The following is a 17,236-nucleotide window of genomic DNA, read 5'->3' as shown; positions in this document are numbered from 1 at the left end:
TGTTTCTGTAAATATTGCTACTCTGGGTACCTCAAATAAGTAGACTCAGACAGTATTTGTCTTTTTGTAACTGACAGTTAACTTAGTTTAACATTTTCTTTCAGATATATGCCCAGAAGTGGAATTGCTGGATCGTGTGGTAGTACCACTAAAATTTTTTTTCTTAAAAAAAAAAAGGCATTCTGTTTTATATATATATATATATATATATGACATTGAAGAACTATAGCCTCTTGTGTATTTACTTACAACATAACTTCTTTGCCACAAGAGCGTGCCTATCAACAACATAGTGAATTAATTCACCAGAGAGAGGCCATCTTTGTATACTTCACTTGGAACTGTTTCTTGACCAAGGTTCCAATAGTCACTCCATCAGTGATAACACTTGTATAATTTCCCCATGAAACATTATATTTGTTAAAGAGTTACTTAATCCTGAAAATATATCATCTTTCAAATATTCCTAATGAAAGAAATATTTCATGTCTTTCATTACTAAAACAGAATATAGAACATTCTATGATTAATGACAATATAACCTCCTAAAATGTGTGATTTGTTTTCATACTCATTTCTTCAAATCTTTGGTAATATTCCTTCACGTTGTTTACACCAGTGTCTTCAGTGAAATAGGTGTATTTTACTTTCTCACTTATTTTTCAATTAATATTTTAGCTATTTTAATATTTCAGAAAAAACATCATATGATTTTTGCTTTTATTAACATCAAAAAACCTCAGAAGAGGATGCTAAATATATAGAAGCATGCTTAGTGTAGCTCTGTGATGTCTCAGATTGAATATTATATGACTTTAAACATCACTGAAAAAGTTGCAAAGGCTTGTCTTCATATCTGTGATTAACAAAAATTTTTTATCCATAAATGTCTTGATAATGATGATAGTTTCATATTTACTAGCTAATACTAAAGGCATAATGGGCTTCCTTGGTGGCTCAGACAATAAAGAAAATGCCTGCAGTGTGGGAGACCTGGGTTCAATCCCTGGGTTGGGAAGATGCCCTGGAGGAGGGCATGACAACCCACTCCAGTATTCTTGCCTGAATAGAACAAAATTCATCACTAGAAATGATATAGGTGATAATGAACAAAGTTTATCATTGATAGTATTTTAAATGGTCTTCCTGAGGGTCACTGTTTTTAGTCATGTGACTTTAAGTAAAAAAGAGCCAAACCAGGAATGAGAGCAGAGTCCGTTCTGCCATTTTGTTACTCACTTGTGCTAACATTACTACTACTACAAGTAATTCACATTTTTTTTTTGCAGGAATATTTTAAACCCATCATCTTGGGAAGATTGGCTTACATAAAACCTGATGTCATCAACAACATATCCACTTAATTAGGCATGTGTAAACCACAATGTTGTCAAATGCTGGAAAAGAATGACCTAGTTAATATACCTCCATGAATCCCCTGTGCTATAAAACTCCTGCTTTTCTCTTATTTATGGAGGTGACAAGAACCATCTGACATATAGCACAAATTAGGGCAATGCATGTCATTACACAGTAAATATTAATAAATCTTTATTTTCAAATGTCTTAATAAATTTCACCTTTATGATAGTTTTAGATAGTTTAGATTTAAAGAAAAGTTGAGAAGATAAAATAGGGAATTCTCATATGCCACACATGGTTTCCTCTGTTCTTAACATCATACACTTGTATGGTACATTTGTTACAATTAATGGACCAACATTAATGGATTGTTATTGACTAGCTTAATTTCTTCTTAAATTTTTAAACAAAATAGAAATAAAGTTCCAGCACTTTCTGCCTGTGTCCTGATGGATTTTCTTACTTACTGCTGATGTAATATTGTTATCGTTGCTCAGTAGCTGTCTTGTTCAACTCTTTCCCACCCTGTGGACTGCAGCACATCAGGCTCCTCTGTCCTTTACTGTCTCCCAGAGTTTGCTCAGATTCACGTCCATAGAGTCAGTGACTCTATCTAACCATCTCATCCTATGCCACCGTCTTCTCCTTTCGCCTTCACCCTTTCCCAGCACTAGGGTCTTTTCCAATGAGTCAGCTCTTTGCATCAAGTTGATGTAATACACAGAAAGTACAACTCCCAGAATGCACTGCTACTAAGCTCCTTCTCACTCCTCACCTGTGGTGGTTGCATCATCCCCAGTCTCTTGCCTCACTTACTATTTCCTCACATCTTCCCCTAGTCCTCTCCAATGGCTTCTGGGATTTTCCATCTTTACCTGAATGTAGAAAGATGGTAGATTGGGGACAGGCAGAGATGAGAAACAAAACTCTTGGTAACTGCCAGAGAAGCACACATGGGGTAAAGAACATTTTCTCTATATTTCAGTTGGTCTGAGCATGGGTCTGTGAGCCAGGGCTACAGACCATCTTCATCTCTGTGTTTCAGAGGTCATCTAATTTGTGAGCCAGTTCTGGGTGTCCTGTGAGTTAAAGCATGATGGGTTATTCTCAGTCCTGCTCCATATGCTTTATAATTAGTGTCACTTCTGAGATTATGGAGTTGAGTTGCCAGTCTCAGTTGGTAGCTGGCTTTTCTATGACTTTGTGGGCTGTCAATGAGGAGTTGGAAAATACCACATGAAGGCTGTTAGCCAGGCACTGTTTAGAACCAGAAGTCTCTTTGGCTTACTATGGAAATTCTCCAAGTAGCTTTATTGGGAATTGTGAAACTTAATGAGATAGAGGGTCTGGATGTCTGACAACAGGAGTCTGCCAAATTAAATGTGTTATAAGAAATAAAGCAGACTCTGAGTAGACAAAAGGGCACTATACAACACGCACAAATTCACTTATTGGAGGAAAGTTACATTTGTTCAGCTTGCTCCAGCAAGAGAAAATACACTGCAGAAGAACTGGGGGACACCTCAGTAAGAGGGAGCAAGTGGGAGCTTCTTGTAGATTTGGATCTGTTCTGGCTCATCTTCAGGGGGACTGAAGGTAGTGAGGGAGCCAGTTCTGGAATGGATTTTATCTACAAGTGGGAACAGTCTGGTGATGGGGTGTATTGATGGTTGTTATCTTGGAGCAAAGAGGATTAGAGATAGTAATCACTGATGAAGAAGTAGCAGGAAGACACATTTCATAGCGCTTTAGGAAGCTCTGAGTCAAAGCAAGAAAAAGTATTTTTTGAGCACATTTTCAGCTCAAATAGCAGGGAAGATTTTTACTTTAGGAAACAGACAGCTTCCCTGGTGGTCCAATGGTAAAGAATCCACCTGCCCGTGCAGGAGACATGGGTTTGATCCCTGGTCCAGGAAGATCCCATAAGCTGAGGAGCAACTAAGCCTGTGCACTACAGCTATTGAGCCTGTGCTCTTAAGCCTGGTAGTCGCAAATACTGAGCCCACGTGCCACAGCTACTGAAGTCCAAGTGCCCTGGGACCTGTGCTCCAAACAGGAGAAGCCACTGCCGTGAGAAGCCCGCATGCTGCAACAAGACAGAAGCTCCCCCTTGCTGCAACTAGAGAAAAGCCCATGCAGCAACAAGGACCCAGCATAGGCAAATGAACAAACAAACAAACAAAGAAAAATAATGATAAAAAAGACGCAGAGAAGTAGTCACTGTACATGTCTGAAGAGTGGGATGTTCATGCATGGTTGCATGACTTTGTCTTGGCTTGTTTCAACCATAGACCTCGGGTGGCTTTGTCTGAGCATTGCTTATCTTCTGTGAGTGAGTTTATGTTCCGTTGGGAACATCACAGCCTGGCCACCAGCTGCCAGCACCATTTTTCACTTTCTCACATATTATCTCTTTACTCCATTCAACAAGCCAATGATATAGATACTATTTATATCATTGCATATTACAGATGTGGAAACTGAAGTAAAAGAGGGGTTAAGCAACTTGCCTAACACCATTCCACTTGCTGTTAACCACTGCTCTTACAGAGTCTAGGATGTGAGGAGAACTTCCCTGTTACTTTTCCAGGTGTATCAGACAGAGACAACTTTTGTACAAGTGCAGCTACTTATATGTTCTCAACAAGGTTCACTAGTTGAGTCCTCAGAGTTTTCTGAAGTAGGAAGAGCAGGAAAACTAGGTCAGAACAGGAAAATGTGTGTATACATATCGAGTGACTGTCAGTCATCAGTATGCTGCCTATAAACTCTGAGTAAAGTTGCACCTTAGACTGAAGCTTACATTTGGAATCCTAAATGATCTGGTAATAGGTACCAAGCAAAGGAATTGTATTTTAATGAGAACGATTCTTCTGTTTGGGAGCATAGATATGGTATCAGTTCAGTTCAGTCACTCAGTCGTGTCTGACTCTTTGCGACCCCATTAACTTCAGCGTGCCATGCCTCCCTGTCCATCCCAAACTCCCGGAGTCCACTCAAACTCATGTCCATCAAGTCGGTGATGCCATCCAACCATCTCATCCTCTGTCGTCCCCTTTTCCTCCTGCCTTCGATCTTTCCCAGCATCAGGGTCTTTTCCAATGAGTCAGCTCTTTGCATCAGGTGGCCAAAGTATTGGAGTTTCAGCTTCAACATCAGTCCTTCCAATGAATATTTAAGACTGATTTCCTGATCCAACCAGGATGGACTGGTTGGATCTATTTGCAGTCCAAGGGACTCTCAAGAGTCTTCTCCAATACCACAATTAAAAAGTATCAATTCTTCAGCACTCAGCTTTCTTTATATTCCAATTCTCACATCCATACATGACTACTGGAAAAACCATCGCCTTGACTAGACGGACCTTTGTTGGCAAAGTCTCTGCTTTTTAATATGCTGTCTAGGTATACAGATAAGGTATACTCAAGCTATTAACTCATTTCCTGGTTTACGAGGGAAGACCGTTTGGTGACCTAAGGACATTTGAGAGGAACAAGGTAAGAGACTCTAAGGAAGAAAGCTAAACATACAAGAGATTAGTCATCTTTTTAAAAAAATTAGTTTTTAATGGAGTATAGTTGCTTTACAATCTTGTGTTAGTTTCTACTCTACAACAGCATGAGTCAGCCAGATACATACATGGCTTTCCAGGTGGTGCAGTGGTAAAGAGCTCACTTGGCAATGTGGGAGACAGAGACACAGGAAACATGGAGTCCATCCCTGGGTCAAAAGATCTGTTTTGCTTTGTTTTGCTTTAGCCACGAGGCATGCAGGATCTTAGTTCCTCAACCAGGTGTTTGAATCCCTACCCCCTGCATTGGAAGATAAACTTTCAACCACTGGACCACTAAGGAAGTCTCAAAAATGCTTATTATAAAAATGCATGTATCATATAAGTGTTCTGTATCTTGATTAAGGTGGTAGGTACATGACTACTTGTGAGTGCAAAGTCAATTCAGTCATGTCTGACTCTGTGCGACCCCATGCACTATAGCCCGCCAGGCTCCTCTGTCCGTGGGATTCTCCAGGCAAGAATACTGGAGTGGGTTGCCATTTTCTTCTCCGGGGGATCTTCCCGACCCAGAGATCAAACTCACGCCTCCTGTGTCTCCTGCACTGGTAGCTGGATTCTTTACCATTGAGTCACCGTGGAGGACCCAACAATAGCATTACAAGCTCCATTATTGATCATTGTTCCGGAAATTCTACACTTTATAGTGAGGAGACGAATACATAAGAGGAAAAACTCTTCAATAGAAGGTGACAGACTTTATTTTCTTAGGTTCCAGAACCACTGCAGATGGTGATTGCAGCCATGAAATTAAAAGACGCTTCTTCCTTGGAAGAAAAGCTATGACCAACATAGACAGTATATTAAAAAGCAGAGACTTTACTTTGCCAACAAAGTTCTGTCTAGCCAAAGCTACAGTTTTCCCAGTAGTCATGGATGTGAGAACTGGATCATAAAGAAGGCTGAGCACCAAAGAACTGACGTTTTTGAACTGTGATGTTGGAGAAGACTCTTGAGAGTCCCTTGGATTACAAGGAGATCAAGCTAGTCAAACTTGAAGGAAATCAATTCTGAATATTCATTAGGAGGACTGATGCTGAAGTTGAAGCTCCAATACTTTGGCCACCTGATGTGAAGAATGGAATCCTTAGAAAAAACCCTAATGCTGGGAAAGATTGAAGGCAGGAGGAGAAGGGGACGACAGAGGATGAGATGGTTGGATGGCGTCACCGACTTGATGGACTTGAGTTTGAACAAGCTCCAGGAGTTGGTGATAGACAGGGAAGCCTGGTGTGCTGCAGTCCATGGGGTTGCAAAGAGTTGCACACGACTGAATTAGCTGTAAATGACAATACTGTTAAATCAGAACTTCAAAAAAATCTTTTGGAAATCTAAAAAAGAAAAATAAAATTTGAATAGCTTGCATTTACAAACTACACTCACAAAAACTTTTTCCAATATAATGTCTACCTGTTGGAAAATACAAAGAAGTCATTTACAACAGCAGTAATAAATCTGAAATAACTAAGAGCAGACTGAACAAGGAATATGCTTCAGGTAAAGAAAATAAAAGAGGGGAGGCAGAAAGAGAGAAGGACCATTTCCCTGCATTGGAGGCTTCAGCACTTAAAGTATAAGAATACTGTCTAAATTAGTTTATACATTTGATGCAATTCTAATTAAGTTCCCAAAGGGATTTTAAAGTTAATTTAGAAATAGAAATGAGAAAGAATAACCTAGAAAACATCAGGGAGGAAAAAAAGAACAATGAAAGAGAACTTGCACTAGGAGATGTGGGAACATGTTTTAAATCAATGATAATTAAAGCATAATGAGTTTCTGGCATCAGAATAAACAAATAAATCAAAGAAATAGCAAAGAAAACCAGAAAACAGAAAGAAAACAAGAAAAACAGAAAGAAAACCTGGAAATAGAAGAATTTAGTCCATGATAAAGATGAATTTCAGATTAGTAGCATAAAGATGAGCTGCTAAATAAATAGACCTTTATTATGAGTTACCTCTTTTGAAAATACAGATCTTTATTTTACAACTCACTGCAACAAATTCCAAGGAACTGAAGAGTCAATTATGAAAAGTTAAATAAACATGAAAGATTATTTAAAACATTTAGGTAAATATTTTCAGAATTTTGAAGTGAGAAAGCCAATAAGAAAACTGTAAGGATGAAAACTAAAGCAGGCACCTCTGGAGGTGTCATAACATGGTATTTATTCTGTTTTTCATTTTTCCTTACTTAGCATGTGTTATTTGTAGCTTTTTTAAAGTAGATTTTAAGTGTCAAGAAAAAGAAAATGCTTATTTGATTTGAGACTCACTGATGACAAGGGCTTCCCTGGCGGCTCAGACGGTAAAGAATCTGCCTGCAACGCAGGAGACCCTTGTTTTGAAAAGTGCTGAGCTTGTATCACTGCGTACAGACAGCGCAGCAATCCCCACATGGCAGGTGCTTCTTCATATGAGCGTAATTTATAACAACCTCCAAACAGGATACTTCATATCATGCCCTTGAAGTCCTTCAGGACACTTTCCACAGCATTACTAGGGCTTTATCTTTTTGTTTTTTTTTTTATTGAAGTAGAGCTAATTTACAATGCTAATTTCCACTGTACAGCAAAGTGACTCAGTGATAGACATATAGACATTTTTTTTAATATTCTTTTCCATTATGGTTTATTTGTGACTTTGAATCAAGAAAGACCAAGCCAATTCTGTTTCCATTGTCATCCTTTTGGACAAGTCCTTTGGGTTGGGAAGACTCCCTGGAGAAGGGAATGGCTACGCGCTCCAGTGTTCTTGCCTGGAGAATCCCATGGACAGAGGAGCCTGGTGGGCTACAGTCCATGGGGTCACAAAGAGTAAGACACACTGAGCAACTAACACACACTTTGTCAATCGGTTCCAAAACACACACACACCTGTGCATGTTTTCCTCTCACTTCTCAGAACCCCATAGTCAAATACCTTAGTTTATAGCCAGGGCCCTGAGAGTGTTGCCTTTCTCTTGAGGCTCACTCATGCTCATCTACCTGTCTGGAGTGGTAACACGTCCATTAAACATAAAATGTCTCATGACCAAATTGACCAATGGCCAATTTACCTAACATTTTGTATTCAGATTAGTCATTTTAAGCCATTTTTGAAAGCACATCTGGATTGATTTGGCACTGCTAATAATTGTTACCTGATTTCTTGGAAGATGAGATTGCTACCGTCCTCTGAGGTACCCTTTTACTATTATGTGGGTTTAAGCACTTTTTTTGCTTCTCTAAAGGTTCATTCTCCCAAATATTAGGTTCCTGGCAGGAAATCTTAAGCAAAACTGAAGAATTTCAGGTAATGTTTATCAAGTTGCTCCTTTTTATTCCTCTTGCCTTTCTCTTGCAGACCTATTTTTGTTTTCACTGTGTGCACCTGTGTACCTCGTGTATTTGTTAACCACATTAGCATATACTCATAATTTATTCTGAGTATTGACATTTTGACAAGAAGATTGAAGATGTGAGAGCTGGATGAATCATAACTGTTCTGAACAGCATGACACATTTTTCAAGACCTACGGTTGGTAAAAATAATAGGAGATTCTGAAATACAAAATATCATTACTAAATGTGTGTGTGTATTTCTAGAAAAATTTAGTATGTCCTTCCTCTTTTCTTGTGTCATTTTATATGCATTAAATCCTTCATACATCTCCAAGATGTCCTACTTTCCCTTAACTAATTGTCTTTGGCACAGATTCTTACTTCTTTGGTTTTCCTTTCACATCTAGATATAGTTTCTAAAATCATTTCTAAAAAATTTACATATGCTCTGGTTGTTTTGTACATGTTTTATATATATATATATATATATATGTCTTAAACTATTTGTGTGCTGTGATGTTTTCTTCTAATTCTACTGTATTTGCTATGGCACTGAGCAGTAGTATTTCAACAAGGGCCAGATTAATTCTTATTGAGTGTATTGGGTTGGCCAAAAGGTTCATTTGGATTTTTTCATAAGATATTGCCGAAAAACCCAAATGAAATTTTGACCAACACAATAAGTTTCTTTTTTAGAAAGATCTCCAAGTTTACCTCCTTTTAAAACAAAAACTTAGATGTTCCAGGTGAATTTATATTTAAATTTTATCTTTCAAAATGTAAAATACTTCTTATATTAAGAGAATAAGACAAGTATATTCTTACACTATCAAAATTTTCTTGTGAAATGTCAAATTTTCTTCTGTGCATCAGGTGTTGAATGACTATTTTTAAAAGTCATAAACTGAGACTTCCCTGGTGGTCCAATGGCTAAGGCTCCACAATCTCAATGCAGGAGGTCTGGGTTCAAACCCTGGTCGGGGAACTAGATTGCACATGGAATAACCAAGACCTGGTGCAGCCAAATAATTTATTTTTTAAAAACTCACAAATCATAATGATTGTTGAAGACTAGGGAGCAGTACCAATGTAGAAGTGTGATGATTTATGTCACTAACACAACTTTAACCGCACAGTGTTGCAGCCTTGACAGACACCAAAATCCAATTAGACATTATTTAAATACAAGTCCTATGGTCCTGCATGAGAGATAACTGGTAAAGAACTCAGGATGGAGCAATAGAGAGACTGATTGAATGAAATTAAGTAGTGCAGTAATTGGACTGGTCATTGTATTTCACCATCTCTGATCCAGAAACAAAGGTTCATTAGGCAAGAGCTTATCTTGAATTTTGAGGACACCAATTGTGAAATCAATCCTATTTACAGGACATGAACTTGGCATCCCAAGATGCCCCAAGGCTAATGAAAGGAGTTCAGATTAGGCCGTTGGGCTGTGGGGAAAATGTTCTAAGGGTTTATAACTTCAAATCTCATGAATAGATCAAAATCTCTGGTCCTTACAACTTCATCCAACTGAGAAGTTTGCTCCAGATTGACTTGGGAAGATGGTTGTTGTCAGTTCAAAATGGCAAAGACTCTCAGTGCTTAGTACACAAGCGTCCTAAAAGATTTAGAATCAATCACTGAGATAATGAAATGAGTCAAATTCATGGAATTAATATGTTCAATTTTAAAGTATCTTATAATATAGATGTGAATTTGGTGTCGTTTTAACCTTTGGATTTAATTTTTTTTTAAGTTTTGAGTATGTTAGCCTTCCACTGCTGTCTCAACAAATTACACACTTAAAGAACAGAAATTCGTTATCTCACAGTCATATAGGTCAGAAGACCCACCCTGGTCTCACTCTGCTGAAATAAAAGTGTCAGCAGTGGAGACACTGAGGAACAACCTGCTTTAGGCTCAGTCAGGTTGTTGCCAGCATTCAGCTACGTGCTGCGGTGGGCTAATTTCACAAAAGCAAGCCAATAGCATACGGGATAATGTCTCTTAATAAGCCAAGAAAGAAATAACATACTCCAAATCAATGTCTTATTAATCATCCTGTCGTGCCAGGCAAGGGGAGATGAAAGGAATAAAGGTCCTATTTGGTTGAGGTGTACTCTAGTATGATTTGGTACTAGGAAAAGATGGCTCAGCCCACTAAGTCTACAAAGGTAAAAGTCCCTTGTTGCCAGAGCATGTTTCTAGGTAATAACAGGGCTGGGTTGACAGGCATAGTATTCTTTTCCAGTCACTGCATGCTGCTAACCATTGCTATGTCAGGAGCTAATGCCCAGGATCTCCAGAGAGCTATTTAGATCAGCAAAGGGTAGCCTTGCCCAGATGGAACACTCTCCGAGAGTCCTCGCAAACTCAATATTTAAGGTCTGTGTCCCCTCACCACAGCTGCTTCTTCATATGTTCTTATCAATAATCTCCCAGCAGGGACCCTGAGGAACTGAGTGCTTAGTGACAAACACAGGTGTGGATGATGACATCCTGACTCCCAATATCACTTTTATATCAAAATATAATTTCATTATCAAAAGGAAATTCATTCTTAACAACTTTGTCATAAACAAGTGGATTTGAAGTTATGTCAAAACTCCACACACCTCTGCTGCATCGCTCCAGGTCGAACTGGAGATTTCTCTGTCTACAAGGGGTCCAGGGATTTGATTGGGCCCACCCAGATATCAAAGATAACTTTCCCATTGTAAGGTGATCCTGGGCCTTCCCCACTGGCTCGTGGTACAGAAACTGCCTGCCAATGCAGGAGACGCAAGAAACACAGGTCCCATCCCAGGGTCAGGAAGATGATTCCCTGGAGGAAGAAATGGCAACTCGCTCCAGTATTCTCCCTTGGGAATTCCATGGACAGTCCATGAGATCACAGAGTCGGACACATCTGAATGACTGAGCGCAAGCACAAGCTTGTCAGGAAACTAAGATCTCATATGCCATGCAGTGCAACAAAAAACTTACAAGCAATGAAATTTTACAAAAAGCTTTAAAAATAAATTAAAAAGGTCCGTAACCTTTATTGCATCTTCAAAATCTCTTTGCCAAGAAATATTGCTTACATGCAGAATCTTTTAATAAATCTACTAATAAAAGGAAATGGTATAAATGAACTTATTTACAAAACAGAAACAGGCTCACAGATTTACAGAATTTATGGTTATCAGTGGAGAAGAATGGGGGGAAAGGACAGATTGGGAGTTTGGGATGGACATGTACACAATACTGTATTTAAAATAGATAACCAACAAGGACCTACTGTGTAGCACAGGGAATCTGCTCAATGTCATGTGGCAGCCTGGATGGGAGGGGAGTTTGAGGGAGAATGGATACATGTATATGCATGTCTGAATCTCTCTGCTGTGCACCTGAAACTATTACAACATTGTTAATCATCTATAAGCCAATATAAAATAAAAAGTTTAAAAAGTCTCTTTGCCATGTAAAATCAGATGTTCCCTAATACCAGGGATTAGAATGTGGGGCATCTTTGGGAGACTGTTATTCAGCCTACCACACTGAATAATTAGTTTAACTTGAAGGTATCAGAGTATTTTATTAAGCCTATAAATAGCATTGGAATATTTAAGAGAAATTAGGTCGTCTCATAACTTGAACTGCCAGATTTACAAATCATATTTAAATGAATGCTTGCCAACTTTTTAAGGTCATAGAACACAAAGAAAATGATAATAGTCGCACAGTAGCCTGTGATTTATAATAAATATATTTTTCCCTCTTCAGCCATGGTTCCTGACTCACAGTTCCCCAAACCCTTGGAATTTCCTAAGCAGTAGGAGCAATGAAAGCATCTTTTGTTATCATATTTGTTTGTTTTGTCTTGAAATTGCTTCAGAGTCTTAAAGGTGAAATGAGTGTCTTATTATTCATAACAAGCCCATTTCAATCACAGCTGAGTTTCTGTTAATGAGATGGCGTTTGGAAATCCCCTCAAGTTGGAAGGATGGTTGCCAAGGAGACTCAAACATGTGATCAGAGGACTGGAACTTTCAGTTCCACTCCTGACTTCCAATGGAGAGTGAATCAATTACCAATGATCAGAGACAATCAATTATATCTGTAGAACAGAGCCTCCATAAAAAATCCTAAAGGGTTCAGAGTTTGCAGCTTGGTGAACTAGAATGCATTCACATGTCAGACCTAGACTCCATGGGGGCAGAAGCTCCTGCATCCAGAATCTCACATCATGTATCTCTTTATCTGGCTATTCATTCATATCCTTCAATATCTTTTGTAACAAGTCAGTAATCTAGTGAGTAAACTGGCTCCCTGAGTTTGCCGAGCCTCTCTAGCAAATTATTCAAACTCAAGATGGGGTCTTGGGAACCTCTGATTTATAGCTGCTTGGTCAGAAACACAGGTAACAACCTGGACTTCTGATTGTTGTCTAAGTGGAGCGATCTTGTGGGACTGAGCCCTTCACCTGTAGCATCTAACTCCAGATTAGTGTCAGAACCGAGTTAATCTGTGGGACACCTTGTCAGGGTCTGTGAAGAACTGAGTGAACTGCTTGGAGGTGTAGGAAAAAACACACATCGAAAAATCCCATCCCAAGCACTGGCTGTGTGGTATGTAGCTACGGTTGTTCCCATTTCAGCTCTTGCACTAAAATGATTTTGTTCACTTTTCTTTTTTTAACTTTTTATTTTGTATTGGAGTATAGATGATTAACACTGTTGTGGTAGTTTCAGGTGCACAGCACAGCTACTCAGCCATACATATACATGTATCCATTCTCCCCCAAACTCCTCTCCCATCCAGGCTGCCACGTAACTTTGAGCAGAGTTCCCTGAAATCTACAGTGGGTCCTTATTGTCACCCATCTTAAATATAGAGTGTACACGTCAATCTCAAACTCCCTAACTCTCCCTTCCCCCAATCCTTCCCCCTGATAACCATTAGTTTGTTCTCTAAGTATGTGAGTCTGTGAGTCTATTTCTGTTTTGCAAATGAGTTCAATTGCACTGTTTGTGGGAATGTAAATTGGTACAGTCACTCTGGAGAATGGTATGGAGGTTCCTTAAAAAACTAAAATACTGCTACCATATGGTCCTTCAGTTCCACTCCTGAGCATATAACTGGAGAACAAAGTGGCCTGAAAGGATACAAGCACTCCAATGTTCATGGCAGAACTGTTTACAATAGTCAAGACATGGAAGCTACCCAAAAGTCCATCAATAGAGGATGGATAAAGAAGAAACACAGGTAACAACTTGGCTTAGAGAGAGAGAGAGAGAGAGAGAGAGAGAGAGAGGAATATATATATATATTCCTTATATATATATATAGAGAGAGAGTGGAATATATATATATATAGAGAGAGAGAGTGGAATATTAGCCATAAAAAAGAATGAAATAATGCCATCTGCAGCAACATGGATGGATCTGAAGACTGCCACACTGAGGGAAATAAGTCAGAGAAATATTGCATGATATTGCTTATATGCAGAACCTAAAAAAAATGATACAATTGAACTTATTTACAAAAATCTTCACTTTCTTATGTTCAGTCTGGAAGTCCTTCCAGTGTCAGAACCAGCTCCTACAGTCTATGATTCCCCTATCAGTTCAGTTCAGTTCAGTTGCTCAGTAGTGTCTGACTCTTTGCAACCCCATGGACTGTAGCACACCAGGCCTCCCTGTCCATCACCAACTCCCAGAGTTTACTCAAATGTATGTCCATTGAGTCGGTGTTGCCATCCAACCATCTCATCCTCTGTCGTCCCCTTCTCCTCCTGGCTTCAGTCTTTTCCAGCATCAGGGTCTTTTCAAATAAGTCAGCTCTTTGCATCAGGTGGCTAAAGTATTGGAGTTTCAGCTTCAGCATCAGTCCTTCCAATGAACACCCAAGACTGATCTCCTTTAGGATGGACTGGTTGGATCTCCTTGCAGTCCAAGGGAATCCCAAGAGTCTTCTCCAGCACCACAGTTCAAAAGCATCAGTTCTTCAGCACTCAGCTTTCTTTATAGTCCAACTGTCACATCCATACAGTTCAGTTCATTTCAGTTGCTCAGTCGTGTCTGACTCTTTGTGACCCCATGAATCGCAGCACGCCAGGCCTCCCTGTCCATCACCAACTCCTGGAGTTCACTCAGACTCATGTCCATCGAGTCAGTGATGCCATCCAGCCATCTCATCCTCTGTTGTCCCCTTCTCCTCCTGCCCCCAATCCCTCCCACCATCAGAGTCTTTTCCAATGAGTCAACTCTTTGCATGAGGTGGCCAAAGTACTGGAGCTTCAGCTTTAGCATCATTCCTTCCAAAGAAATCCCAGGGTTGATCCCCTTCAAGATGGACTCATTGGATCTCCTTGCAGTCCAAGGGACTCTCAAGAGTCTTCTCCAACACCACAATTCAAAAGCATCAATTCTTCGGGGCTCAGCCTTCTTCACAGTCCAACTCTCACGTCCATACATGACCACAGGAAAAACCATAGCCTTGACTAGACGGAACTTAGTCGGCAAAGTAATGTCTCTGCTTTTGAATATGCTATCTAGGTTGCTCATAACTTTTCTTCCAAGGAGTAAGCGTCTTTTAATTTCCTGGCTGCAGTCACCATCTGCAGTGATTTTGGAGCCCCCCAAAATAAAGTCTGACACTGTTTCCACTGTTTCCCCATCTATTTCCCATGAAGTGATGGGACCAGATGCCATGATCTTTGTTTTCTGAATGTTGAGCTTTAAGCCAACTTTTTCACTCTCCTCTTTCACTTTCATCAAGAGGCTTTTTAGCTCCTCTTCACTTTCTGCCATAAGGGTGGTGTCATCTGCATATCTGAGGTTATTGATATTTCTCCCAGCAATCTTGATTCCAGCTTGTGTTTCTTACAGGCCAGCGTTTCTCATGATGTACTCTGCATATAAGTTAAATAAGCAGGGTGACAATATACAGCCTTGACGTACTCCTTTTCCTATTTGGAACCAGTCTGTTGTTCCATGTCCAGTTCTAACTGTTGCTTCCTGACTTGCATACAGATTTCTCAAGAGGCAGGCATACATGACTACTGGAAAAACCATATTTGACTAAACGGACCTTTGTTGGCAAAGTCTTGTCTCTGCTTTTTAATATGCTGTCTAGGTTGGTTATAACTTTTCTTCCAAGGAGTAAGCATCTTTTTATTTCATGGCTGCAGTCACCAGCTGCAGTGATTTTGGAGCTCAAAAAAATAAAGTCTGACACTGTTTCCACTGTTTCCCCATCTATTTGCTATGAACTGATGGGACTGGATATCATGATCTTTGTTTTCTGAATGTTGAGCTTAAAGCCAATATTTTCACTCTCCTCTTTCACTTTCATCAAAAGGCTCTTTAGACCTTCACTTTCTGCCATAAGGGTGGAGTCATCTATATATCTAAGGTTATTGATATTTCTCCCAGCAATCTTGATTCCAGCTTGTGCTTCTTCCAGCCCAGCGTTTCTCATGATGTACTCTGCAGATAAGTTAAATAATCAGGGTAAGAATATATAGCCTTGATGTACTCCTTTTCCTATTTGGAACCACTCTGTTTTTCCATGTCCAGTTCTAACTGTTGCTTCCTGACCTGCAGACAGATTTCTCAAGAGGCAGGTCAGGTGGTCTGGTATTCCCATCTCTTGAAGAATTTTCCACAGTGTACTGTGATGCACACAGTCAAAGGCTTTAGCATAGTCAATAAAGCAGAAATAGAGGTTTTTCTGGAACTCTCTTGCTTTTTCCATGATCCAGCGGATATTGGCAATTTGATCTCTGGTTCCTCTGCCTTTTCTAAAACCAGCTTGAACATCTGCAGTTTCATGGTTCATGTATTGTTGAAGCCTGGCGTGGGAAATTTTGAGCATTACTTTAGTAGCGTGTGAGATGAGTGCAATTGTGTGGTAGTTTGAGCATTCTTTGGCATTGCCTTTCTCAGGGATTGGAATAAAAACTGAACTTTTCCAGTCCTGTGGTCACTGCTGAATTTTCCAAATTTGCTGGCATATTGAGTGCAGCATTTTCACAGCACCATCTTTCAGGATTTGAAACAGCTCAACTGGAATTCCATCACCTCCACTAACTTTGTTTGTAGTGATGCTTCCTAAGGCCCACTTGACTTCACATTCCAGGATGTCTGGCTCTAGGTGAGTGATCATACCATCATGATTATCTGGGTAATGAAGATCTTTTTTGTATAATTTTTCTGTTTACCCTGCCACCTCTTCTTAATATCTTCTGCTTCTGCTAGGTCCATACCATTTCTGTCCTTTATTGAGCCCATCTTTGCATGCAATGTTCCCTTTGTATCTCTAATTTTCTTAAAGAGATCTCTAATCTAACCCATTCTACTGTTTTCCTCTATTTCTTTGCACTGATCACTGAGGAAGCTTTCTTATCTCTCCTTGCTATTCTTTGGAACTCTGTATTCAAATGGGTATATCTTTCCTTTTCTCCTTTGCTTTTCACTTCTCTTCTTTTCACAGCTATTTTAAAGGCCTCCTCAGACAGCCATTTTGATTTTTTTGCATTTTTCTTTTTCTTGCATTTCTTCATCTTGCTCCCTCTTTCCTGTACAATGTCATGAACCTCCATTCATAGTTCACCAGGCCCTCTATCAGATCTAGTCTCTTAAATCTATTTCTCACTGTCACTGTATAACCATAAGGGATTTGATTTAGGTCCTACCTGAATGGTCTAGTGGTTTTCCCTACTTTCTTCAATTTAAGTCTGAATTTGGCAGTAAGGAGTTCATGATCTAAGCCACAGTCAGCTCCCGGTCTTGTTTTTGCTAACTGTATAGAGCTTCTCATTCTTTGGCTGAAAGAATATAATCAATCTGATTTCAGTGTTGACCACCTGGTGATGTCCATGTGTAGTCTTCTCTTGTGATGTTGGAAGAGGGTGTTTGCTATGACCAGTGTGTTCTCTTGGCAGAACTCTATTAGCCTTTGCCCTGCTTCATTCTGTACTCCAAGG

This window comes from Oryx dammah, unplaced genomic scaffold (genome assembly GCF_014754425.2).
Source record: "Oryx dammah isolate SB20612 unplaced genomic scaffold, SCBI_Odam_1.1 HiC_scaffold_11056, whole genome shotgun sequence".
NCBI lineage: Eukaryota > Metazoa > Chordata > Mammalia > Artiodactyla > Bovidae > Oryx > Oryx dammah.
The sequence above is the reverse complement of the archived record's forward strand: the minus strand, read 5'-3'. Positions refer to the sequence as shown.